The following is a 27815-nucleotide window of genomic DNA, read 5'->3' on the forward strand; positions in this document are numbered from 1 at the left end:
TTTATGCTTACCATCAAGAGATATTGTACCCTTACCTTTGATTAAACAATCTTTGTCATCTCCAAATCTCACTAAGCCTCCATTGTATTCTTGAAAGTTCAGGAATTTACCTTTGTCTCTTGTCATATGATTTGAGCATCCTGAATCAATGATCCATTCATCCTTTACTTCAACGTTATCTGCCAGGGCCTGTTCTACTAGCTGAGCAGTAGGTATCGATTGATCTTCTATTATAGAAATGAAAACCCATCCATTGTCTATTGGATCCTCATCAGAATCATTAGTCACACCTTCATCAACAATGTAACAAGATTTGTCTTTATTCTTCTTAAATCTGTATCTCCGATATTCAAGGTTAGGCTTGTATGTTCTTCTAGCTTCTTCTCTTAGTCTAGCATGTCTACCAGGGCATCTTGAAGCCATATGACCAATCTTATTGCAATTAAAACATTTAAAGGTTTCTTTACCTTCATACTTACTTCCAACTGGACCTTTAGGCATTTTCCTTGCAAATAGTGCTTCAAGTTCTTCAAGTTCTTCATTTGCTTTCCCGCTTTCTTCAAGTTCTCTTGCATAAAAGGCTTTCCAATCAGATTTGTCAAATGATGGAGTAGATGATGTTGATGCTTTAAAGGCCAAATCTATCTTTATAGTAGCAACAGGACCACATTCTTCAATTTCAAAAGTTGAAAGTTTCCCAATCAATGTATCCCTAGTTACTGATGTATTAGGCATTGTTCTTAACTCATTTATAGCAATGACTTTCATTTTATATGCTGGTGGCAATCCTCTTAAAACTTTAGAAACAATTTCATCCTCACTTAAGGTTCCTCCACAACATTTAATACCCAAAACAATCTCATTTACTCTTTTCATAAAAGCAGAAATCCTTTCATCTTCTTCCATTTTGAGATGTTCATACTTGACTCAGAAGCTTTCGAGTTTTGCAATTTTGACTTTGGAATCTCCTTCATTCAATGTTTCCAAATGATCCCAAATAGCTTTGGCAATAGACCTATCTGATAGTCTCATGATTTGTTGATCTGATAATGTGCTCAAAAGTGCTTCTCTTGCTTTGCAATCATTTTCCTCATCTTTAGTCAAGTTGGGTGGAGTGGGCTGACTCTAAGTAGGAGTAGTATAACCATTCTTTGTAACATTCCAGATGTCTTTTCCAATGCAATTTAGATTTGTCTCCATTCTGATCTTCCATATGCCATAGTTGGTTCCATCAAGTTTAGGACTATCCTTCCTGAAATAGTTAGTAGACATTGGATCTCCTCAAGCTGTTAAACTTCTGCAAAAGAGGACTAGGCTTTGATACCAATTGTTAGGTCCTGGAAACAACTGAGAGGGGGGGGGGGTGAATCAGTTGTCAAATAAATGCAAACCAAAACAACTTAACCAACTTAATGCTTAATACCAATAAACCATTTTAATATGTCGGTAGACAGCTTTAACAGTTAATTGTTATACCAATAAGGATTAGTGCATGGAACATAAAGACAAAGTCATCCACAACATATAACACCAATATTTGTACTTGGAAACCCTATAAGGGGAAAAACCATGGTGGGAAACCTTACCCATATTCAGATGATACTACTACAGATAGTAAGTGTACATAAATGGGGCCTACACATGCAGAAAGGCCAAGTGCCTAGAGCTCACTGCTCAATCACAAAATGGGAGCCACACTAACTACAGTTGGATGGTTAAATCCAATAAGAATGTACTACACAATATAGCATCTTCATATGCTAGATTCAGTACTGGTATAGTTCTGATTATCTTCACAAAAACACTTCTTCAATCTTCAAATGATGTCTACATGTATAGCTCTACTTATTCTCGCATATACCTTCACACAATCCTTTTTCGCATTCCACATCTGATCTTACAAATAAGATCTTACATTTATACTGTAACCTAAGACCAATTTTAGTAGGTCGTCTCTACAAGATATTATAATAAAAACATTTTACAAACAATACAATATCTGATGCAATAACCGATTGAACATGTCAGCTTAATGCATTTACAACAATAATTAATCATCTCCATAGCGTGCCATGCTGATCTGAAAAAGATAAACCTGCCAGTGTAACCCTGGACCTATTTGTCGGTAACAACAAATATGCAAATATGAATATACCAATAAACAAAACTCCAGGACAAGATGTCCAAATGATGTCTTGGACATTACCAAGTATTTTTTATATCATTCCAAGTGCCAGTGATAATTATATCTTGCCGGTGTACTAAATATTGGTGACTGTGCATGAGTCACTTGCTTGCCGGTGAATGTTGTTGATTCTCCAAAGTGCTAGAGTTTTAGTAAGTGTTGACATCAATGATAAAACCATACCAAAATACCAACAGACCTATCTTCTTCATGAGTAGTTTAGAGGGTTGGCCCTTAGGGAGCCTTTCTTTTCTAAGGTAGGCCATTACCAAATCCCCTACCTTGAACTGAACATCCCTCCTCTTCATATCTGCTTTGAGTTTATATTTATTAGCACTTTGTTGGAGAGTGGCCTTGACTTGATCATGAATTTCTTTCATAGTGAGAGTGAAATCCTCACCTTGTGCACTCCTATTTTCCATACCTCCAAGGTCTCTAAGTTCAAAAATCCCTCTAGGATGTAAACCATACACAATCTCAAATGGGCTCTTACATGTACTTCTATTGATGGAATCATTGTATGCATATTCAGCCTGGCCAATCACTAAATCCCAACACTATCCATGTTGCTTGGTAAGACAGCTAAGCAAATTTCCAAGAGATCTGTTAACCACGTCAATTTGGCCATATGTTTGAGGATGGTATGCTAAAGAAAATGACAAGTTAGTGCCCAACATTTTCCAAATAATCCTCCAAAAATGACCCACAAACTTAGAATCTCTATCAGTGACAATATTGAGAGGTAGACCATGAATCCTGACAACTTCTTTGAAAAATAGACCTGTAATATGAGATGCATCATTGGTGCACTTACATGGCACAAAATGAGCCATTTTTCTAAACCTATCAACAAATACAAACACACTATCAAACCCCCAAGGATTTTTTGGCAAACCAAGTACAAAATCCATACTAAGGCTTTCCCAAGGCCTAGTAGGAACAGGTAAAGGTTGATACAATCTAGCATTAGTAGAAACACCTTTTTCCCTTTGACAAATAGGACAACATTCCACAAATTTTCTCACCTCTGATTTCATCTTAGGCCAAAAATAAAATCTTCATACCTGCTCCAAAGTTTTGTCCAAACCAGAATGGCCTCCAAGACTACCATTGTGCTTTTCCTGGATGATATTCTCCCCCATAGAACATTGATGAATGCATAGTTGATGCCCTTTAAAGAGAAAACCATCCCGCAACATGAACTCAACAAACTTAACATGACAAGAATCAGCAAATTTATAACATACATCATATGCATCTTTGAAATCTTTATCATCCTTATACATGAATTTGAGAGAATCAACACCAACACTCTGCCATTGAATCTCCTAAATAGTAAGTGTTCTCCTACTCAAGGCATCAACAACCTTATTAGACACACCCTTTTTATGTTTTATTGTAAAGGTATAAGGTTAGACTTTCTCAACCCACTTAATATGCCTTTGATTCAACTTCTCCTGTCCATTAAGAAAACTCAATGCATGGTTGTCAGTATAAACAATGAACTCCTTAGGAAGAAGATAATGACGCCACTTTTTTAGTACTTGCACCATAGCATAGAGTTCCAAATCATAAATAGAATACCTTTCCTTTGACTCATTTAACTTCTCTGAAAAGAATGCAACTGGATGGCCTTCTTGACTAAGGACTGCACCTATAGCCTACTTGCTTGCATCACATTCAACTGTAAAAATCTGATCAAAATTAGGTAGCCTCAAGATAGGAAGTTCAACAACCTTCATTTTCAATACCTCAAAGCTTTGGGATACTCTCTCTGTCCATTCAAACCTGCACTTGATTCCTCCTTTAATAGTGTCAAGAACTGGTGCACAAATATGACTAAATCCCTTTATGAACTATCTATAAAAAGAAGCCAATCCTTGAAAGCTCCTAACATCACCTAATATCCTAGGTGTAGACCAATTAACAATAGCCTCAATCTTTGAAGGATCCATTTTCAAACATCCTTGAGAAACCACAAAGCCTAGATACACCAGTTCAGTTTTCATGAATTCACACTTTTCTAGATTGATTACCAGTTTCTCCTCATGAATCTTCAACAAAACCTGATCCAAATGCTTCAAATTCTCTTCCTTGGACCTGCTAAACACAAAGATGTCATCAAGATAAACAATAATAAATTTTCCAATTAATTCAACCAATACCTCATTCATGAGGTGCATAAAAGTACTAGGCTCATTTGTGAGCCCAAAGGGCATCACCAACCACTCATACAAGCCCTCATTTGTCTTATAGGTTGTCTTCCACTCATCTCCAGGTCTGATTCTAATTTGATGGTAACCTGATTTCAAATCAATTTTAGAAAAGTAGCATGCTCCTCCAAGATAGTCCATTAGGTCCTCAATTCTAGGCATAGGGAACCGGTATCTGATAGTGATCTTGTTGGTGGCCCTGGAATCAGTGCACATCCTCCATGTTCCATCCTTTTTAGATGCTAATACAATAGGTACAAAACATGGGCTTAAACATTTCCTAATCAACCCTTTGTCCAATAAATCTTGCACTTGTCTTGCTATCTCTTCATTCTGTTTAGGAGTCATCTTATAGGTAGCTTTGTTACGAAAGGTTGCACTAGGAATCAAATCAAATTGATGGCTGATATCTTTGATTAGAGGCAAGTTATTAGGCATATCTTTGGCCACAACCCCTTCATATCTATCCAACATGCTTTTCACTTCACTAGGAACTTCACTTTTTGCACCTTTCTCTTGTTGAGACTTATCCTTGGGATTCAAGACCAAAGCATAACTTTGGGTTTCCTCTTGCTTGAGGGCATCTAAAAACTCTTTTCCACTAACCATCATGACACTTGGACTAACAATTTTCTCTTCCCCTTGATCAGATAATGGTTCCATCCTAAATGGTCTTCCATTCTTGGTGATGACATACACATTTGTCTCCCCATCATGTTGGGCTTTAACATCATACTGCCATGGGTGGCCTAACAACAAGTGATAGGCATCCATAGGAAGGATATCACACAAGACTCTATCCTTATAGTCACCCATTTCAAATTCTACCCAAGTTTGTTCATCTACCACTACATGCTGCCCCTTGTTAAGCCATGACACTCTATAAGGACTCCCATGTGGCAATCTTTTCAATTTCAACTTCTCAAACATTTCCTTGACATTTTTTCATTAATAAAAAGTGGGATAGGCCTGAACCATTACATAACCTTTGGAAAGAACCATCTAGGGAACATGAGGAATGCACAACTAAGTAAATGAAATGAATACCAAAAAGTAGTGAGGAAACACCAAGCAACTAGATGAATACTACAAATAGAACCAACAAACAAAAACCCAAAACTAATCATCCAACCATTAAAGATGCAAAGGGATTATCTACTAGGTGGAAGTGTTACCCTCTTTCCAATCTTCACACAAACCTAAAACTTTATCAGAGAAATAATTTTTTTTATATAGTCCCTATTAGAGGTTGTAGTACCAAAATCCAAAGTATCTTTGACCATAGAGGTAAGGGGCTTCATCGTAGAAAAGGGAGACAAAGGATGTCTCTTTCAATTTTCTTTCCTTTTTATTTAGGGTCATCTCTTGTCAAATTCATTAGGGCCATCTCCTGTCTCAGCTTGGACATATCCTCAATTTTTGACTTCACAATCACCTCGCTTTCCTTTAGTTCCATCACAACCTTACTCTTATTTCTCTGAGACACCTTTTCACTAAGTTCATATAACATCCCCTCAACTTTGTCTCATTTCTCTAATTTTATTGCCATATTAGTAGTGGCTACCCATACCGTTTGTCCTTTTCTTACATAGCCCATTTATCTTCCCTAGTACCCACCTCAACATAACCTCAATCATGTTAATATTTCTAATAGCCACATCAAGTTGTGAAAAGAGACATTTAATAATTAATTCCAATTGCCCAAAACTTTCTTCCATCTTTAGCACCTTGTAATCCAAAGTAAGAAGTCCAGGATTGCGGTTACAAATCTCCTAGTCATGGGAAGAGAGGTATCCTCCTTAGAAGCCACAAGGGACCAATCCAATTTCAAGTGAGAGGAGGACTCATATTCCTCATAAGCTTCCTCTTCTTCTGATTCCAACAACTCCACTTCCTTAGAAGGTAAATTAGAAAAAAAAAATTGTTTCGCTTTTATGATATGGTTAAAGTAGGTAGGAACTGACATGGGTTTAAAAGAGGAGACAACATTGGGGTTAGGTTTTGCAATTGGAGCACCTGAGACCTATACCACTAAATTAGGGTCTCACGAAGGTCTAGGGGGACTTAACAAGGACCCAATAGCTGGGGTTAAAGATAGATGAAAGTTGTAGTGTCTAAGAATTAACCTTTGATGATTAGGAAAAGAGTTTTCGGACTTGTCTCTAGCAACTAATTGATTCAAAGAAGAATAGACCTAGTAGGAAAAAATCATATTTATACCATACTTGAGGTGGTTTAGCATCGATAAAAGATAGGTACAAAATCTTTTAAAATTCCCATCTAGAGTGAAGAATTTCATTTGCAAAAGGGTATCATCCTTCCAAATATTGAGTAGTCTTCTCTATTATACCCTCTTTGTAACCTATAAAATCCTTCGTGGCTCTTGAAAAATCTCTTAAATTCCTCCTTATAGGATCCTTTCGTCTTCGTAGGAAAATTTATTCCCTCCTACAATAAACCAATGATAGAAGCAATCGTGTTCTAAGTGACTTTGAAAGAAATTCCCCCTAGGTTCAACTCCCCCTTCTACAAGGATTGAGCAAAATCCTTGGAGAGCTTTGGGTCGAAACCCTACATGCCCTGAACATAACTAGTCAAGTTCCCCTTGATCACTCTCTACCATAAATTAGCATTTTTAAATTTATCACACAAATTAGGTTCAGTATGTATAAGGTCCCCTCCCATCACAATCTTAGAGCTTTGGAGTAAACACCAGGTGGGGAAAACAAAAACCAATAGTTTTAACACGACAACACTTATGAGGGAAGGAGAAAATGACACTACTATTTGAAAGAGATGTTTGGCACCTAAATAGAAAAGAACTAGTCAAAAGGGTAGTGATAATAATGAAAAAGTTGATCCTTGGATTATACTCCATTGATCTTCATGTCCTCAAAGATAGAAATGCATACCAAATTTGAGATATCATAAATATCTATCCATATTTTTAAACTACTGGAAAATGGTCCAAATGAAGCCAACATGTCTGGAAGTTTATTTCCTTCCCTTATTGTAAGAAAAATATGGATGTGGCTAATCTTACAAATAAGGTCACGACATTTGGCAATGAGGTCTTCACACTTCCAGTCAGGTTTGGCTTCATTCTTGAGTAAAAGGATAGTGTTTTCCGAATCACCTTCTATGATGATTCAATTGTATAGGTCCTTTCATTAACTATAACAAGATCATAATAAACTTCTACCACCTCTGCCAAACTCAAAGTTTTTATTCCCAAATTGGTCATATAGGCAAGGATAAGATTCATGTTGACTCATATTGAATATTTTATTCATTTAAAAAATCACCTTATTAGTTCCTGCCTCAAACTATGGGACAGGTTATTGTTTTAACAAGTGAATAAACTTGTTTTCTACATCAATTGAAAATTAAAAAAAAATCTTGACATAAATCTTTTCTAAAGTTCTTTAAAAATTTGATGATAGAAACTAAACATTTTTTATATATAAAAAGAGAGAGATTATATCTTTGTTTTGATTGGTCATATTTGAAACCCCACAAAATGTGAAAAGAGATCATATTTTTTTAAGGCATAATAAGAATATTTCTAATGACATAGATACTAACTTATTTATCAATCAATAAAATAAATATATTTCTAATGGCACATATATTAACTTATTTACCAAAATTTTGACTTGTAATGAAAAGTGTTCTCATATTTTAGGACTATGTGGGTGGCTTTTCTCACAATAATTATTTAATATAATTAGGATAATTATCTACTAAAATAATCATTATAATTATTAGATAATAATATAAGTAATAAAGATACCAATGTTGGCAAGGTGTGATGGTTAAGTTGTGGTATTGTTTTTTTTATTTAAGGCAAAATGTAACCGCATAAGTATTATATTAATAATAATAATACAAAGTACGTAAATTTAATGGAAACTGGAAATATAACAAAAACACAGAGGTCTATGATAAAGAACTAGTATAGAAGATTTGAACCCAGAAGAGAAGAGGAAAAACCTATGTAGATTCAAAAGCACAAGGTAGAGAGCAAGGCTCAATCTACACCCAATTTCAACTATAAGCAACAAAAGAAAAATATAAAGAGGAAGAAGAGATCATCACTCAAAATGCAAGTATAACTAGACAAAATTGAAGACCGTATACCCAAAAGGAAGAATTTAAGAGTGTAATTGAAGAAAATATCACTAGAATATAATGAGAAATAGATCCCAGAGCCAATGACCAAAACCCGTGGAAACTTAGGGGTTATTTTCCCCCACTCCTTTGTCATCCATCAAACCCCTCTAAGACTGAGATCCATCAAATCCAACCCCATCTCCTTTATGAGCCTAATATTCCCCCCCTTGCATACCCACCTTAGATGCTTTCATTCCCCTATGAGGACATTCCTTCACATTGGGGTGTTATTTGTGACTTTAATCTTAAGCAAAATATATTATATATTATGTTTATTTATATTATTATATTATATTATAAATATTTAATTGTATTATATTATACTATATTTATGTTATTAATTCAATTAAATTAAAGTAAAGTATTTTAGTATTACAATTTAATCCTAACTAAACTATTTCTTATTATATAATACAATATAATATTATATTATGTTACATTTTATTAGTATATGAATAATTATTATATTAATATTAACCCTGACTAAACTATCTTGTAGTGATTCATTCTTACATGTGAATTTTTTCTTACTTGCTAATTATATTCATACAGACGATTGTATTATGTTAAGTGGTGAATTTAAATTTTATCTAAGTTTACTAATTCAACTTTTTGTCACACCTTGCCAATTACAAATCTTTTGATTCTAAAAATCTTTTTGGGATATTACTAGATGAGATACAATTTCCTCTTTTTCTCTTGAATATTACTTGTTCATATGTGGCTTACCAGTTGAGTGTGATCTCTCTTACCATGATTATAATAATTTACTTTAGGTTTCCCATAATATATTGAATTACATTTCCCTTAGCATTCCTATCAACTATCTTCTTCGTATGCATACTATTGTATATTTTAATGTATCATTTTGAAATATTAAAAAAATTAATTGTACCTATATATGGTGAAAATATGATGATCAAAACCTATTGTAAAAGCATAAAGATTCAACCACAAACAGTCTAATTCCTACAATGAAACATTCACCAATACCAATAGAGATACCTAAGATCATGTAAATCAACAAAAGAAAGCAATATTACCATTCACATGTCAAGTAGGGATTCAATTTCCATTGATCTTATTTTACCCTTCTTTGAGATAATCTAGCTTGTCGTGTTGGCTCAAAGAAGATAAGATAAACTAATACAAAGTTGCCCCATGATGGGAATGATATGCCCCTCGAAAGATTGGATGATTTTTTTTAAAAAGGATCACAGACAATCTCTCGATAAGAAAGAAAGGCTAGAAAGGATTGACAAGATAGGGTGACAAGGTCATGTAGGAAAAGGACTGACTCAAGTGGAATCAATAGAATCGTGTCTATATCTTAAAAGGTTAAAATTGATAGTTTTGTGATGAACATATGCAACCAATTTGGTAATCTACTAAGAGAATTCACTCAAATAGGTGCCCTAGGGAAGACAAACTGAAACCAAGGCTAGAATTGACAATTCTATGATTAACATATGTTGGCAATTGGATAAGCTACTGAGAGGATTCACTCAAACAGGTGCCCTAAAACAGGTAGGTTTTCTAAGCTGAGTATAGGATAAGTCTTTCAATAGATAAAATATGGCGAGTGCCCTAGCAAGATAGGATATAATGCGATGTGGAAAAACATATACACTAGGATATAGTGCCATGTAATAGATAAAAGCACTAGGATAGAGCCTGATGAGCAAGACTATGTGATGGACATAGGTACCACTAGGCTAGGCTAGGATAAGATAAGAAACACAATGTGATGAACATAAGTACCACTAGGATTGACATGATTGATTTGATGTGATGCAGGAGTACTTATCCTAGATTGTGTCTAGAGAGTGATTCCCTATGACACAATGGTTACAAATAGATTCGATTGCTGAGGACCACGTTGGGATCAAGGAAATCGGATTGAGACACATTATGTATATGCTTGAGATTTGGGCAAACATAAGACAGTTAGCTACTTTGGTTAAAAGATGATCCGGTAGGGTCTGCAGGAGGGGACAGACAAGATGATCTTGTGGTTGGTCCTTTGGGAGCTTAGATTCCTTCGAGACCAACTGGCTACGAGAGAGGCTATTAATCATATATCTCTTGGATCCCATTTTGTATCAGTTTTTGTATGATGATGTAGACACCTATGGGTGATTTTGTAGCCATACAAGATATTTTGACATCATTGTATCATGACACTAATATTATTTTGATATATATATGAGATGATTTAGTCCTTGTGGTAGCTATATGCATGTGTTCCTATATGATGTTGTGTACACTTTCATGATGATGTGATATGATGCTTATGATCCTATATGATGATGCATGTTACATGTTTTATTACAAATGTGATGATGTTTATGATTCTTAATGCGATGAATATGTACATGATGGAATGCGATATATTTTTTATTTTATGTTTTATATGTATGTTATGCATGGTGCAAATGTAAAATGCAAATGGGTATATAGTGATGACTTATTTACATGATAGAATGTAAGATATGCTATTTTTTTTATGTCTTTTTATATTTTATATGAGAATGCAAATGCTAATGAGTTATATATGCAGGATGTTATGTTATCATGATATATATGCACATGCATGATGTACTAACATGTGATAATGTAGGTTAAAACTATATTAAATGAAGATATTTTTGGTGTGTCATTATACTCAGTCATATGATAGTAGGCTACACAGACTCAAGAAAGGACGATGGAGGTCAATCGAGAAAGGGGGATGGTAGGTAGAATATTTGGAAGTGAAAGAGCTTCTTGTGGTTTATCATCATTGAACTTTATTATGGAAAATAGGTTATGAAAATCTAGGTATAGGTTCAACCTAGAAAATCATTGTACCCATTTACATGGAGATCAGACAATCGCAAACAAGGAATGCCCCAGTTCATACTAGACTCACAATGTCCTCATATCCTTGGACAAGCCATAAGATTACTAAGAGACAATCAATAGACAACAAAACAATAGTAGGTGAATCATATCCCATCCTTGCCTTTCTAGTCAAAGACATCTAGGAGATAAAATCTCTAGTTAGAGACATCCTGGAAAAGCTAAAAGGCATGTCACCTTAAAATATGAAATCAAAAGAAAACCAAGACTTGACACTGTTCATGATGAAATCCTCAAGTTATTTGTGTTAATTGCCACATATGTTAACATGTTTGATTTGGTCACAATGCTGTCATCTTGATAAAGGATAGATTATGCCAAAAACCATGTTGTTGCCAAAGTCTGTTGAAAGATTTGATTTCTTGTATACTGGTTCTTGTGTCTCATCTAAAACTAACTGAATCCATGAAACTGATATATTTATTGCAAAGAAGAGCAGAATGTTATTGCGGATTGGAAATGCAAGTGATCTTTTATTATGGACTTATGCGTGAAAAGAGGGAGGAAGAAAATGATGATGCTCCTTAAAACATGCGATGCTCAAGGTACCACTTCCATCAATAGATTTAGGATTTTGGTCTAATTGCATATTGGACCTGTTTTATTATGGAAGGAAAGGGTGAAAAGGGAGGTCTATTATGAATGGCTAACCAATATTAGGTAGATCAATAACAATCCATGATGGGAATGGGTAAATTTATTATGGAAGGGTTGGTTGTGAGTGTGTGCAAGGTGAAAGGATGAAATTGGATTTGGAAGGAGGAATGATCAATGTCTCTACACATGGCATTGATAACCTATTTTTTCACCATGGTACTTGCCCAAGGTGCCACTGAAGTGGTTTGCACCATTGGATGAATTTATTTCTCTTTACTTTAATTTTTTTTTCAAAATCTTTTTGTGTCACAAGGCGCCTGTTTGCCTAGTTTTCACCAAGTACCGGTTTTTTCTATTTTTTTTAATTGTATTTTTGATATTTTTTTGTTTTCTTGTATTTTTGACAATGGTATATTCTAAAAAACTATGTGTAAAACCTATGAAGGTGCATGTTGTTGATAGGATCCTCCAAATATTATTCATCTAGTGTTGAGAGATGATATGCGAGTGATCCATAGAGTGTTATGATGACGTAAGGACCAAGCCAATTTAGTTCGAACTTGTCTATTTTCTCTCTGTCTTGATGATTTTTTAGGATTTTCTCTAAGAACTAAGTCACCCACCTCAAATGTGTGAGGCGTTACCTTATGATTATAGTTTTTTCATTCCTAAATTGAATGATATGTTTCTCCCTTGATTATCTTCCTTGATGAAGGAACTAAGGTAGAATTACTAATGTGTGGACTACATAGGCCCATATGTGTGTCACCTAAAGAAGTTTGGGCATCCTTGATAACAAAGTCCTTCAAGAAAGTTCCATTAAAAGTCTGTTGATGTGATGTATTGCTAAAAAAGGATGGATGCGTGGAACAATTAGATGATGAATGAAGGCTTATGATTGTGAAAATAAGTGAAAGTAGGATGGTATGATGGAGAATTAGGATCAACAAGTATTCTTTTTGACTTGAAATATTAGAACTTTTGCCCCCAATTATTTTAATATTAGGGGAGATCAACTCTTGTTTTTTTTTCTTCATAGGATTTTTATCCTTAACTTTGATTTTTGTAAAGTTTAATAGCTTTAGATTTTGATTTGGACTGAAGGAAATCTCTTTATTTTTTACTTTTATATTTTTCTTTTCAAGGCTTGATTTTTGATCCCCAACTAGTAAAGGCTTTTGTGATTCTTGTTGATCCAAGTCTAGGAGAGGAGTGGAAATGGAATGAGTGGATGAAATCATAAGGCTATATGAGTTCTCAATGCTTTGTCAAGAATGGCCTTATGTGAAGGGGATATGCGTAAGAGCTCAAGAATGGAAATGAGGGTGAGTGTCTTACCTAACTGATCTACAAGGTCATACTTACTTTTGGTAGATGATGAGGTTGTGGTCTTGGGTGGAATGCCTTGCAGGGTAACTTTGCCTCAACGGGTTATGATATTACATTCAGAGGTTTCATCTTTAGAGGATGAGGAAGATGGTCCAATGCCTTTTAAAACAACTTTACTCCTTTATGTAGAACCTTTGGGAGTCTTGTCCTTTATAATAATGGTAGAAACATAATTGTCCACTCAAATGTGGTTAATAGTTGAGTCATAATCATAGGACATTTTAGTGTAGTTGGCTTGATTATCTATTTTGTCTTTTCCATTATCATGTTTAGGGAATGGCTCCTTAAACATCGCATGTTCCTTATTATATGTATGACCATAAACTTCTATTTTTCCCTTGTCAATAAGATCTTGTATAACATCCTTCAATCTATGATAATTGCCAGTTGTGTGTCATTTTCTCTTGTGATACTCACAATACTCATCATCATTCCACAACACAGGTTTTAATTTTGGTTCTTAAGGTGGATTATCTAGTAGTGTTATAAGTGTGATTGCAACCAATTTCTTGAATCTTGTCTCAATTGGCTCTCCCAATGGAGTGTATTTCCTTCGAGGCTTTGACGGTCTTCGAGTGTTCACTTGATTTCTTGTATTGGATGAACTTGCATCGGGGAAAGTCATTTTTGGTTTCACAACATTTGTATCTACTACCCCATCATTGACTGTGTTCTTATTCTTGTTCCAAAAATGGGGTTTGTCTTTCCCATTTGATTCCTCTTTGTTTTATTTGAATAGCTTTATGATACCTTGTTCAATAAGGACTTTTTTCTATTGCCAATCCTTTCCTAATGAGCTCTTTGAAAGTAGATAAACAAGCTTTTCTTATCTAATATCCAATATCCTTGTTGACATTTTGAGTGAATATTTCTACCATTTGTTTTTGTGGGATATCACAAGAGAATTGACTAGAAATACCTCTCCATTGCTGTAAAATGAAGAGAAAGATTCCGCCTTTTTTTTTCCCTTAGTGTTGCACAAGGTAGTTACTGACACATCTTTTTTGATGTTATATGAGAAGTGTTGTATCAAATCCTCTACTATATCACTCCATGATTTAATTCCAGGTGGAAGTTGTGAGAACCATTCCATATCTTTTCCACCTAAACTTTGTGTGAACAATCTCATCAAATATGTTTCTTCTCTTGCCACCACAATGCAAGCTGTGAAAAATTATCTTATGTGTGACTTAGGATCCCCTTTGTCTCTATACTTATCAAATTTTGGTTTCACGAAATGTGGAGGAAATGGAGGCATTCTAATGCTTCTATCAAATGGGTAAGGACATATGTCTTTCATTGTATACTGTTGCTATGGTGTATTCATGTTTGCCATTTCCTTTTGCAAATCCTTGATTTGGTATTGCAAGTCATTCTTGGGTGGTGTCTTTTTTCTTTGAGTTAGTCCCATGCCTCAGTCACTAGGTGGGCGAGGAGGGATATAATGCATGTATGGATGGTATTGATCATAGATGTGTTCATATGAAGGAGGAACATAGTTATAACCTGGATATGGACCACTTGGTATGGTATTGTAGTGAGGAGCACTAGGTCTAGGTTGATACATGTCATGACCATGAGGATAGGAGGTATCATAAGAGTGATCTTGAGTATTGCCCCCAAATATGACATGGGGTCCCCTCATATCATGATTTTGAATATTTTCTTGGGTGTAGTTGTATGCATTAGTATGATCTCGGCTATCATAATGAACATGTGTAGTGATAGTTCTCCTCTATGGGAGAGGACAACTATGGTGTTGTTCAAAAGAGTTCCTAGTAAAATTAGCATGAGGATAGGTATTGGGAACTTTTGGTTTTTGAAATAAGGATGAAGATGACTCAAGAACAAAATGCTCTCTCTTATTACCACCATTAGATCCTCTAGGATTTTCATTTGTTTGATTTCCTTGATTAGGGTCCTCTTCTATAGTTTATGACATATCAAAATCATGAGGCAGATTCATTCCATTTTCCCCATGACTTGAAAGAAGTATTGTCTATCTCTTCTCATGATTTCCTCAACCAATCTATTGAACCTTGTATCTATATATTTTCTTCAATGTCTATGGAATTGATAGATGTATTTTTATTATCATTCTTATTCTCATTATCATACTCTGGTATATTACTGCAATTGTCAAATGGGTTATAAAATTTATCTCCATAAAAAATATAGGTACTCATGTTGAGAGATCTTAGAGTTTCTTTGGCTTCTCTTTTAGACCTTTGGGAATAGGCTTCAACCATGAACTTAACCTTGGCTAAAATGAAAGATGGAAGAAAATATGAAGACTATAGAAGACCAAGAAAGGATATGAGATGGAATGAATCTAGGGTTGTCTTGCAATATCCAAAAATGTAGGCTCGATATATGTGTGATCTAGAGTAAGGTGTAGCTTCTAAAGTGATGATATATCTCTTGATGAGGTAACTCAACCTTGACTATATATGGCCAAATGAGACCCAAAGATGATAGATCTGATACGGGAACCACTTAATGACATGCTATAGTATATTTGCAAAGTGTGATAGAGACAAGAAAAGTAACCTTTTGATTCAATTTTTGGAAGATATATATGGAGTGCAAATGAAGGAAAATGATTGAATAGGTGTGACCAAGATAGGTTGACTAAAAAATGAAGCCCTATAGGAAGTAGTCTTAGAAGCTCTTTGAATATGAAAACTTAAGTCCTTTTTCTCTTGACAAATCTTTTGCAATTTCTTAGTTTTGAACACAAATGCAATTTAAATAAAACCAAACATGATTTTTTACTAGAGATGTAGTTACAGTGAACACGGACATAGTTTATGATGACAATAATAGTTTTGTTTAAAAATCACAGACACAATTCTGCCCTAAACAGATGCGCTTTCCCGACATAGGCGTGATTTATGATAATCCAGACACAGTTTCTAAAAATGTTAACAGTTTTCTAATAAAATGTAATAGTATAATTCTCTGATACACTAATATGATTCTCCTCTACATAGATGTGTATTTCCAACACAAACACAATTTAAGATGACCTAGACATGATTCTCAAAACATTTTGCAATCTTGTTCAATTGTGAAGTTGTTGAATGTGACCAAATCTCAATGTTTTGACTTTTTCTAATAATAAAACATAGCAAACAATGAAGACACAATGTTTGAAGGTGTTTGTCTGATTTGAAATAAAAACATGCATGCACAAATCCTAAGGCTAGCTAGGACAATAGTTCTTGGATCTTACTTGGTTTGCCAAATACACTTATTCAAAGTGGATACTTATATGTTTGACCCCACTAGCTCTAGTCCATGAAACTCACTTCTCTAGGACAGCCAAGCACCAGTCCCCATGAAAACTCCCCATGGAGAACTTTGTATTTCTAGTAAGATACATAAGAATATGAGATGCCATCAGACATCTAACCTCCTGTACCAACAACTAGAATGTTTTTGACCTCTAAAACAAGGGGTTTTTAGTAAGGGCATCTATTCGAGTGGCCATAATTAGCAGCATGTTACACTCCATTAAGGAAGGCCTCCCAATATTGTATAGGTTATGCTCCATAAGGTTTTACGTGTGATGGGGACACTAAGGGAGTCATAATGTTGTTACGGTATCATGTAACACTTGTTTCTTGCAACTTTCATCACAAACACTTATTTATAATGGTTCTTAAGAGCTTGGCTTTAGCTTGTTACCACTTGGGTCATTCCCTCTCACTTGGCCTTATGGGCTACTCAGGAGGCAAGCCCCCTTACCTAAATAGAAGATGATAACAATTTCTGTTACACTTAAGGTCCAATGGAAGGTGAGGGGAGAGGATACTTTTGTTATCAACTCTAGGGTTATAAACATAAAATGTGCAAAGAGCACCAAACACTTCAAACAAGTTCTTTAACCCCAAATAAAAAATAGATGTGACCCTAATTAGACTAAAAATTGAAAGACACACACCTAGATTATCCCTGCAACAAATGATTAGTAGTTTTGATAGATTACTCCCACGTACAAGCACACTAGTTAGGTAAATTTTAAAAATCCAAATCCAAATGTGAAAGGAGGGCCTCGACAATACGATATTTTCTTTTTTCCAAAATAGCTACACCACTTCGACAGTCCAGTGCAAGGGGCTAGGGAAAAACTAAAATTAAAAACCCTAAAAAAATGAAAATATGCCAAAAAAGAAAACAAAGACACGATTATACTAAACACAAATGCGATTTATGAACACAGAGACAGAAAGGTAAAACACTCACACATAATAATAGATCTAGAACCTATAAATAGACAAACAACAAAAATGTGAAAGCAACCGACAAGGATGCGATTTCTAGGCCAAAACACAGAAATATGAATCATAGACACGATTTCATTAAACCTACACCTGCAATCAAACAAAAAATACAAAAACATGAAAAGATCCTGCATAGATGTGATTTAAAATTGTAGAAGCAAAAATACGATTGCACAAACGTGATTTCAAAATTTGAGACCTGCAAAACCGACAAAAAAAAAGCATGAAAACAGAAAGCACAAACATAGAAAAACTTAAAATCGTTGTAAATCTGACCTACAACTTCACAAAAAAGATAGATCTATAAATAAAATGTTAGAATTAAAAGGGATAAGAGTCCCACCGAGAATGCCAAAATGTATATGGTGAAAATATGATGATGATGAAAACCTATTGTAAAACCATAAAGATTCAACCACAAACAATCTAAGTCCTACAATGAAACATTCACCAATATCAATAGAGATCCCTAAGATCATATAAATCAACAAAATAAAACAATATTACCATTCAAATGTCAAGTAGGGTTTCAATTTCCATTGTCTCCTATCTCCATTGATCTTGTTTGATATATTTTCTCTCACATTTTATGTGTGCACAAGAGCTCAACAAAGAATGGATTGTGGTTATGATGTCATTTGAACGCTTGAAGGCTTGATTGCATATGATCAATTAGGATGATTAGGGTTAGGAAAGGAAGAGGCTATCCTCTTATATAGATAACACTATAGGAAATGGACGGATACGATCAAGAGGTGTAAAGATTAATGGTCGTCTAGGATTAAAGGGTAGGTAGAAGAAATAATAAAAATAGTAAGAGGGTCAGTAGAGGAAAATAAAAGATAAATGATTGTCATTGAAGGAAAAAGCTAATGAATTAATTAAATAAATAAAGATTTATTTAATTAATAGAGGAACTGGGATCAATTAATTAAATAAAATATTTATTTAATTTAGGAAAAGGTCAATTTAAATAAATAAAAGTATTTATTTAAATGAGGACAGACCTAGAATAGGATTAATGAATTAATTAAATAAATAATAATTTATTTAATTAATAGAAATCTTAGGATAAAATAATTAAATAAATATTTTAGGTGTCTATATTACCAAATACACAATTCACATGCAAAATAAACAACTAGCATAGTATAATATGGTTTTATAATAATTTTTTTAATCCAGTTCCTAGCTCACTAGGAACTCTTCATACTTCCCAAATCCACTACAAAGACCTAATCATTTAAATATATAACATAAAATTATAATTCAAGGCTCCTCTCATATTCTATATTTTCCAAAGAGAAAAATAGTTCTACCAACATTTGGTGGGAACTACACTGCAATCCGACCTTGTTATATAGCATCAAATCACTCCAAATAGTGGTGTTAAAGATTCCATGTTTATGTGCTTTATGAAAAAGCTTTAAGTATTTTTTTATTAGTATTATTTAATTACATCGAGAAGTTTTATAGTTATTAATATGTAAATTATAAAATAATTATTTATTAAATATTAATAAAATAAGTTCTAAATAAATAAATATATATCTTTTATAGACATTTAGATTTATAAAATTGTAGATTGAATTACAAAGGGGTATCAAAATATACTTTAAAGTAAAACTAAACTTCTTAAATAAAGAGGTTAAAAATTAGAATCTTTAATTATGCTTTGTGAGTGTTTGCAAGTTGAAAAATGAAATTAGGGAAGTCATGTCAAATTCAATGCTCGACTCAAGATATTTGAGGTGGAGGAGGAATGTGTTTACCAATCTTTGAGTAGGGCTTGTACGTTTTCTTTGATTACTTTGAGAGGCGCCCCTATATAGTCACAACATGGTGTGTACATAAAAAAGATTTGTCAGCAGTTACAAACAGTTACAAATGTGTGCAAAAATAGAGAAATATCATTCGACAGTTACAAATGCAAGGAAAAGTGGAGAATATCAAATGATTTCAAATGGATGGAGCTTTAAGAGTTTTCAGATTTGTCTATTTCAAAGAAACAAATGCATTTCAAAGTGGAGGTGAATCACTATCCTCCAAGTTGTGGGATTTTTGGTCTTTCTTGGGGTACAATTTATAGCTACTTGATTTACAACTACATGATTTATAAATGTTTGGTGAGCATTTACTTTAAATGATATTTTTTTAAAATTAATATTAAATTATCCAATAAAAACCCCTCATTATATTTTTTGCAATTGGATCTCAAATCCATTCTTCTTCATCGAGATAGAGAGAATTTGTACTGTAAGCTCCTCTGTTTTTCAATGATATCTAGATGTTCTTCAATAACAGATGTGTTTCCACTCTCACCTTTTATTCTTATTGTAAATGATGGAATTTAATATTCAAAGTGAGTTCAAGCTACCAACCTTTTTCCTGCACGTCTATTTAATCCTGTTCTTTCAATCCTGTGCACATATAATGGTAGATATGTTAAAGCTTATTAACAGCTACCCAATTGATGAAGTAGGAGGACCAAGTGGATAGGTAGGAAATTCCATTCTCTCTTGATGTGTCTGCAGGTTGTTTCAGGAAAAACTTATTAAATTTAAATAGTAAATTGAAACAATGATTTAATAGGTTATATGTGAAGGTTTTTTTTAATGAATAGATGCCTGATTTATCATTTATTAAATGATATTATATTTATTCACAAAAATTCATAAAAGAAAGGTGGGTGGATATAAAATCGCATTTCAAGAGTTCAAATGGAACTAATACTTGAAAAATAAAATATATAAAAATGAGCTACTAAGTGGCATTTAGTAGTGGGGGAGGAGGTGGGTTTCAATCATTTGATCTATCCCCAGCACTAGCCATATTTATATTTGTCTTTATGTTCTTTTTCATTGGCACAAACCAATGAAATTGAAAGAGACAGTTGAGGAAATTTTATGATTTGTTTTGGGTTATCTTTTAAATTTTGATTGCATTTCGCATGTCATATTTGACCAATCCAATTTATTAATTTTATTATTTAAAATAGGGGAGAGGAGTTAGTATGTGCGAAGGGTCTAGAACGTGATATGGTTTGTGCATTGTTTGAGGCCCATGGTTGAGCACCTAACCTACCAAAACATGTCATAACCATCCCCAAAATATACACATATTCAATTCAATAAACTTCCCACTAAAAATGCCACATGTTTTAGTAACAAAGTGTTTCCATTATATATTTAAATATGAAACATAGAGCGAGTAATGTAATCGGCCATACAAGTTGGTCTGCCAATAACATGACCTCGACTGCCCACGTACTAGCTCCACTCCCCTTGTCAATTTCATAAGTTTTATGGTATAAAGTTTGTTTTTGAACGTTGATTATTGTATAATCAATCTTAATGGTGGCCCATGCAAAGGAAAGTAAGGGAGGTGGAAAGGGTAAATAAACACGAGGATCTCAAGGCCATGTTATGTTAATCAAACCTATTTGTTATATTGGGTTAGTGTTGATCTAGTTCAATCTCTCACATAACATAATTTTCTTTTCTTAGATCCCATTCAATTGATAAATTTTTTATGAATTTATAGTTTTATTTTATATTCTCATTAATGTTGTTTTAGCAAAATTTTGAATGTCTTAGATCAATAATGGGATGATTCGTTCCTATAACTTGATTAATGTTTCATATCTTATCTTAGCTAACAAACTACTTAATTAGAACAACTATGAAGAGATACAAATATCTAGCTAATAGTATCATATACATGATAAATTTACATCCACGACCATCAACCAATAGAAAAAATAATGCATAAACTAGACAAACACAACATTATACCACACCCTAACACTCTTTTCTACTATTTGGATCTTGGCTAGATCCCACCATCTCCTCCATCCAAGTAACATTTTCATTTCCAAAAAAACTCCTTTGATAACCTATTAACATACACCATATTGTTACATCATCAAATTTCTCTTCAATGTCAAGATATATGTATAGAAGAACAACAAAAAAGCACTTGACTAGGTAATCACTACCCACCTCCAAATCATCACAAAAGTGATGAATGCGAAAATTGGATAACATTTTTCTAACATCTCCACACTACTTTTGTAGAAACCAATTTCATCTACTTAGATCATCTATACTAAATCCTCTCACTATGAAGGGGATAACATAGAGCAACAATTGCACCTTCGGTCTAACCTATTTATTCATACCTACAATATCCATTCTTGAGATCTAATGAAAAAATATTCTAGAATGATACGAATGGACCTTTGCATTGGAGAGACACAATATTAAATTTGCAATTAAAACCTATTTGATAACCACGTTGAAGCATTGAGTATCTTGTAGTTCGAACTCACCCAAGAAGAATTTGACAAACCCTAGCATGGATAGCTCTTGACATGCAAAAAAAATAGTTACAGATGATAGTTTGAGTTACCTTTCTATGATAGTACAACCTATTTTCAATGAGCCAATGATAGATTTTCCATATCTACTAGTGAAGGTAACACAAAATATACTAGTTCCCTACAAATCCTACCTTTTGCATATGCATAAAATGGGTCCACTAGCCACCTTTATTACCTCAAGTTTAGGCTATCACCTTACTACTTGACATGATAGGATCATGCAACAACTATTCATACCCAAGCTACCTAAGCATAACTACAAGGTGAGTACTCCATAGGAGACTAACTCCTTTATAATGATGGCTACTAATTGCTACATTAATTTCACAATCATGGCTTAAGGATTATTTCCAAAGATTTAACTAATAAAAATACCACCACAAAATATAGGAAATGGTACATCATATGATTAGTAACATGTCAACATCTCACTTCATGGCCCTTTGATTTGAAAAAAATATATAACTAAACTCATTATCAATCATTTTCAAAGAACTTTGTCTACACAACTCTTACCCAACTTATATTAAATGCATCCCAATACCTCTGCTAGATCCTAAAAAATGTCACTTCTAATAAATAAAATCCCTAACCACAAAAACCATCCTTTACCTAAGGAGTCTTAAACGATACATTTGAATCTAAATTACATCACATATTTGAGTGGTGACCATAAACAGTTATTAATAATTATTATTATACTCCATTAACTAAATTATTTACACCCCTATATCAAAATATCTTTTGTAATGAGAAAAAAGAATTGTATCAAACAAATCTATTAGACTTAAGGCCTTCTAAAAATATAATTTTAACATCCAACTTCAGCTCATTTCCTTGAATATTGCATTAATCGCAATCATTGAATTACATTTCACTATCAAATGCTTTTAGTTTTACAATGCACGTTTTTTTTGTTAGCCCTACTATCAAATATTTTTATTTCTTAGAAGCCTTACTATTAGTTTATATAACAAAAAATAAAATACCACCATAAATCAATTCTGAGCCTTTTAAGTTTTTTAATGTAGAACCTCCTCCTATTAGCCTAGGATTTCTCTCCACAACCTCAAAAATTATTTTCTCTCTCTTATGAGGTGAGACAAAGTGATAGTTATAAAGGTCTCTTCATTGTGATCCATATTGTTACCTCAATATTTGGAATCCCATTTACCCTAAATGGTTACACCAAAAATTTTATTTTTATTTTATGAGGGGTAGTATAAGGGGTTTTTGAAAGGGGTCTCATTAATATCAAGAAAACTACTCTAAAGAGAAAGGGCTAAGGGAAAACAATAGAGTAATAAAAATGTCACAATAGAGAATCAGATAATATATCTCCATGTTATCAAAAACACAAAGTGCAATAGGGTAAATATATTTTAAAACACTCTTTTGAGACCAAATTTTTCATGGTAAAATTGTATGGTATCTGTAATAATTTTTATTTGTGATCTAAAGGATTTATATTAGATTCAATAATGTACAACTTGTATGACTTAGGATTAAGTTTCCATTTATCTTGCAAAACTCTTTATATTTTATGTATTTCAAACAGGCATAAGAAATTTAAAGAGATTTCAATGATAATTGAAAAGTAATTTTAATTAATACTCCTTAAAAATATTGGCATTCATTGTCATATGGATTCATGAACTTGGGCATGAAGCATAACTAATATTATTATCATCATTTTTTCTTAAAAAAAATGAAGGAAAAATATATTACTTAGGCTCTAGAGAGAAAAATGAATTATTTGGATGATAATTGGGACCTAGACAAGTTAGTGGACTTCAAATTAGGGTACTAGATTTAGAGATGTGAGTTGTTTAAAGTTATGATGTCTTAACAATGATTTTTCCTATCTGAGGACTCATTAAGGGTGTTCAGGGGACATCTATGTGAAGTCATTATAATTTTACTATTTTCTTAAGATTGTATACCATGTGCGTGGGGTGTTTACATGATACCATGGTTTCAATATTAATTATCTTGGTAAATAATTTTTAGTTTTAGCCTATTTCGTTCCCTATATATTTAGTGTATGAGCTAATGGGTTCATAGATAAAATAAATTATTCTAATTTTTTCACTAATTAAATTACCCATATCTTTATTATAGAAGTATAATATATGTATGTATATATGTATGCATACATATATACATACATGCATACATACATACATACATACATACATACATACATACAATTTAAATTCCTATATAAATATATATCCTATAACTAATTTAAAAAAAAATTTATTTAACTATATAAAATAACTAAACAACTGATTACATCAATTACCTACATCGAGCTATTCAAACCTAGTCATAATGAGATTCAAGGAAGCACCTTGAAAAGAATGGGGCGATGTTTGATCTCGTCTTACTTGTTTATGAGCAAAATAAACAATAATTTTACAATTATAGTGAGAGTTTAAAATAATCACCCTAAAACCAATAATTGAACCCAATTTTAATAATTAATAAAACAACGCTCTTTTGAAATTGCATTGCTTCCTTGAGCAAAGGGTTTGTTCATTATTTAATTTTTTACATTATTTTTGTCTTGAACCCTTTATTTATTGATACTTTGAAATTGATTTGAGGGAAAATTTTGTAACTCCACTCATCCTTCTTCATCTTTCAATTTGAAGAAAGTAGTTAGTACTTTATCCCTCCTTAATTGTAGTTGTTCTATATAGTAAGTCTCCTCAAGTGCATTATCATAGCTCATTGCCTACACTCCATTTATTCCTCTTCACTACTACAACCAATTCCCTAAGCTAGTATTTAACATTTGAGTTACTTTACAGTTTTTATTATTGTTTATCTCTATCAAAATTCTACTAGCCTTATATTCAACATTCTAACAATATTCTTTTCTTACCATTTTAAATCATTATCTTTTCAGTTTTTTCCTATTTTAATTTTTTTAAATAAAAAATTAATTGTTGAAACTAGATTATATAAATTTAATGTTTTCTCTTAAAAATGTCTCCAGTGTGCTAGCATGTATAGTTCTACTTTAATTTATTCTTATTTTTCAAAATTATGTTGTAACTTGAGATTTTATTTATTTCTATGTAATTTAGTATTTATTTTCATCAATGTTATTGATTATTAAAATTTAGTATTAGCCAAGTACTTATATTAGTTTATTTATTATTAGTTTCATTTCTATTTTAAAATTTATTCTATGTAATCAATATAATTTATAATTTTAATACACCACACACAATAAAAACTAACTAATGAAGATTATGAATGTCTCCTCATAGATGGAACATATTGTGTCAACCCATTTAATTATTAAAAAATATTGAAAAGTAATCAAATAATTAGATCTCTCTACATAATTTCTCCATAAATATCATTTCAAACCTTCAATATGTAGCTCATATCTTATAATATTGTCGAGCATCATATTGGAAAAAATATCTTTAAAACTATAACTCACTATTTAAACATGAAATGCATTGAAAAAAACATGCCTATAGATATAAAGGTTTTCTTCATGCTATCCAAAATGCACATGTACTCTTGTAAGCTTTCATACAAAACTATTACTTAACTTGATTAATTAAGTGGTTATTATCCAACATGAAGAAAAATTAGTGAATTAAAAATATTATATGAAAATGACATTTTAGATAAAAATAAGTATAATAATAAGTTTGTAAAGTTACATATTTAATAAAACTACCAATAAATATTTCTTAATCAAATAGGGTCATTTTAAGAGTTCTCATTGCAGTATTTTTCCTACATACCTATTGGATGTAGATCTTGATTCTCATTTCTAAGATATTGAATTAAATTTGGTGACTTTCTCTAGCATGAGTCAATGGATTCATATATTCCTTTTTTATATAGTATGTTCATTTTCATTTTTTTTCTAAATAATGTTTGGTAAACTTTTTAACGTGACTGGTGATGTTGGCATGACACGCTCTCCGGTTCCACATGAAACACTTTTGATCTAGAGTTATGAACCAGTGAGACCACAAACGGGGGACCTCATCCCCACACTTCACTTGTTCAAACTTGTGAGCACAACAGACTAGTGAAGATACAAGACCTATGAGCATAGTGGCCCAACAGGGGTTTGAACCTTGGTGGTCACTTCACCAATGCAATGTTTTAACTGCGACACTAAATGTATGAAGACATAATAAGCTCATTTTAATGCATATAGTATCAGGAAACTAGTTATTGTACACAAGAAAAGGGAGTTAGCTTAAGTGTACCAATGAGATATTAGTTCATGAGATTCAATCAAAGCATATAAACATAAATATACAAAAAATCTCTCAAGGGCATCCCATTGTCCTCTATCTCCAAGGTTCTATTGAATCTACAAGATTAGTGCTCTTAGATTGTGCACAAGATTCAATTAGACACACTAGAGAATGAGATTACTAAATGATGTGCAATTTAATGTAAATGAGAGCTAAATGCAAGATATACAAGCTAATATGGAGCGAAGATGAAGATATAAGCATGATATAAACAAGATCTTAAGATAAAAAGCACGCTAAATAAGATAAGCTAAGATAAATTGATGCATCAGATAGATGAAAATGAGCATTACTATGATGAAAAAATAAGAGATAAGAGAGATATTTACATGTTGGGAATGGCTCTATTTATAGAATTTCCAAGGCCAAGAGTGAGATGGCAAGGAATCAAGGGTTGAGATTCAATCTACCAAATTGGATGGTGAGGATGCAAAGATCATTTATGAGGTAAGGCCAAGTAGATGGAGGTTGAGATGGATTGATCATATTTATTGCTAAATATGGGCTCAAGAAGCAACTTATAGTAAATAAGCGTGGAGCAAGAAAGGTCAAAGTACCCAAATGTAAGATTGAAGTACCTAAGATGTATGGAGCAAGGAAGGTCTAGTTACCCATGGTGTAGATCCAAGCACCTAGATGTATGGTGCAAGTACCCATGTGATGTGAGGATATTTGACCAATTTAATTTGCAAAATAGCTATTCTGACTTGTCACATGCTGATGTGTCTGATGAGGTGGAAAAGGGAATGAAGATATGGATTTGTAAGAAAATGCAAGTGGGATGGAATAAATAGGATTTTAGAATAATTTTGGGAAAATAAATATATAATTAAATTGGGGAATTCAACTGTATAATAGAGGAATGTTTAAATAACCTCTACATCAAATTAATTATTCAAGCCAGATTTATGTGTATACAATTATATATCTTAATTTCATAAAGAATTTTTCAAACTTGATCTACAGTGCAAACATTTTAATTCATTTTCAATGAAAAGATAATGGTTCTTGCATTAAAAAATATTTTTTATTTTAATTACATTTAAGGTGATCTTACAATAGTTGTTATTTGGAAAAAAAAAAATTCATCAAAATTATTTCAAATGATCAATATTATTCTTTTTTAATGAATTTTTTAATATTTTTTTATAGAGTGGCATTAATCCATGTCACGCAACTTTCACTATTTTTGATGATTTATTGAAATTATATTATTACTTCAATTTCTATTATGAAAATATCTTTTAGTAATATTTTATAAACTATGAATATTTAAATTATTACTAACAAAAAAATTTAGACCTATATTATGTTGTAGCACATTTCCTTGAGCATATATATCAAAATTATTATTTTATATTGAGAGAAAGACATACATCTGAATTCTAA

This window comes from Cryptomeria japonica, chromosome 4 (genome assembly GCF_030272615.1).
Source record: "Cryptomeria japonica chromosome 4, Sugi_1.0, whole genome shotgun sequence".
NCBI classification, from domain to species: Eukaryota; Viridiplantae; Streptophyta; class Pinopsida; order Cupressales; family Cupressaceae; genus Cryptomeria; species Cryptomeria japonica.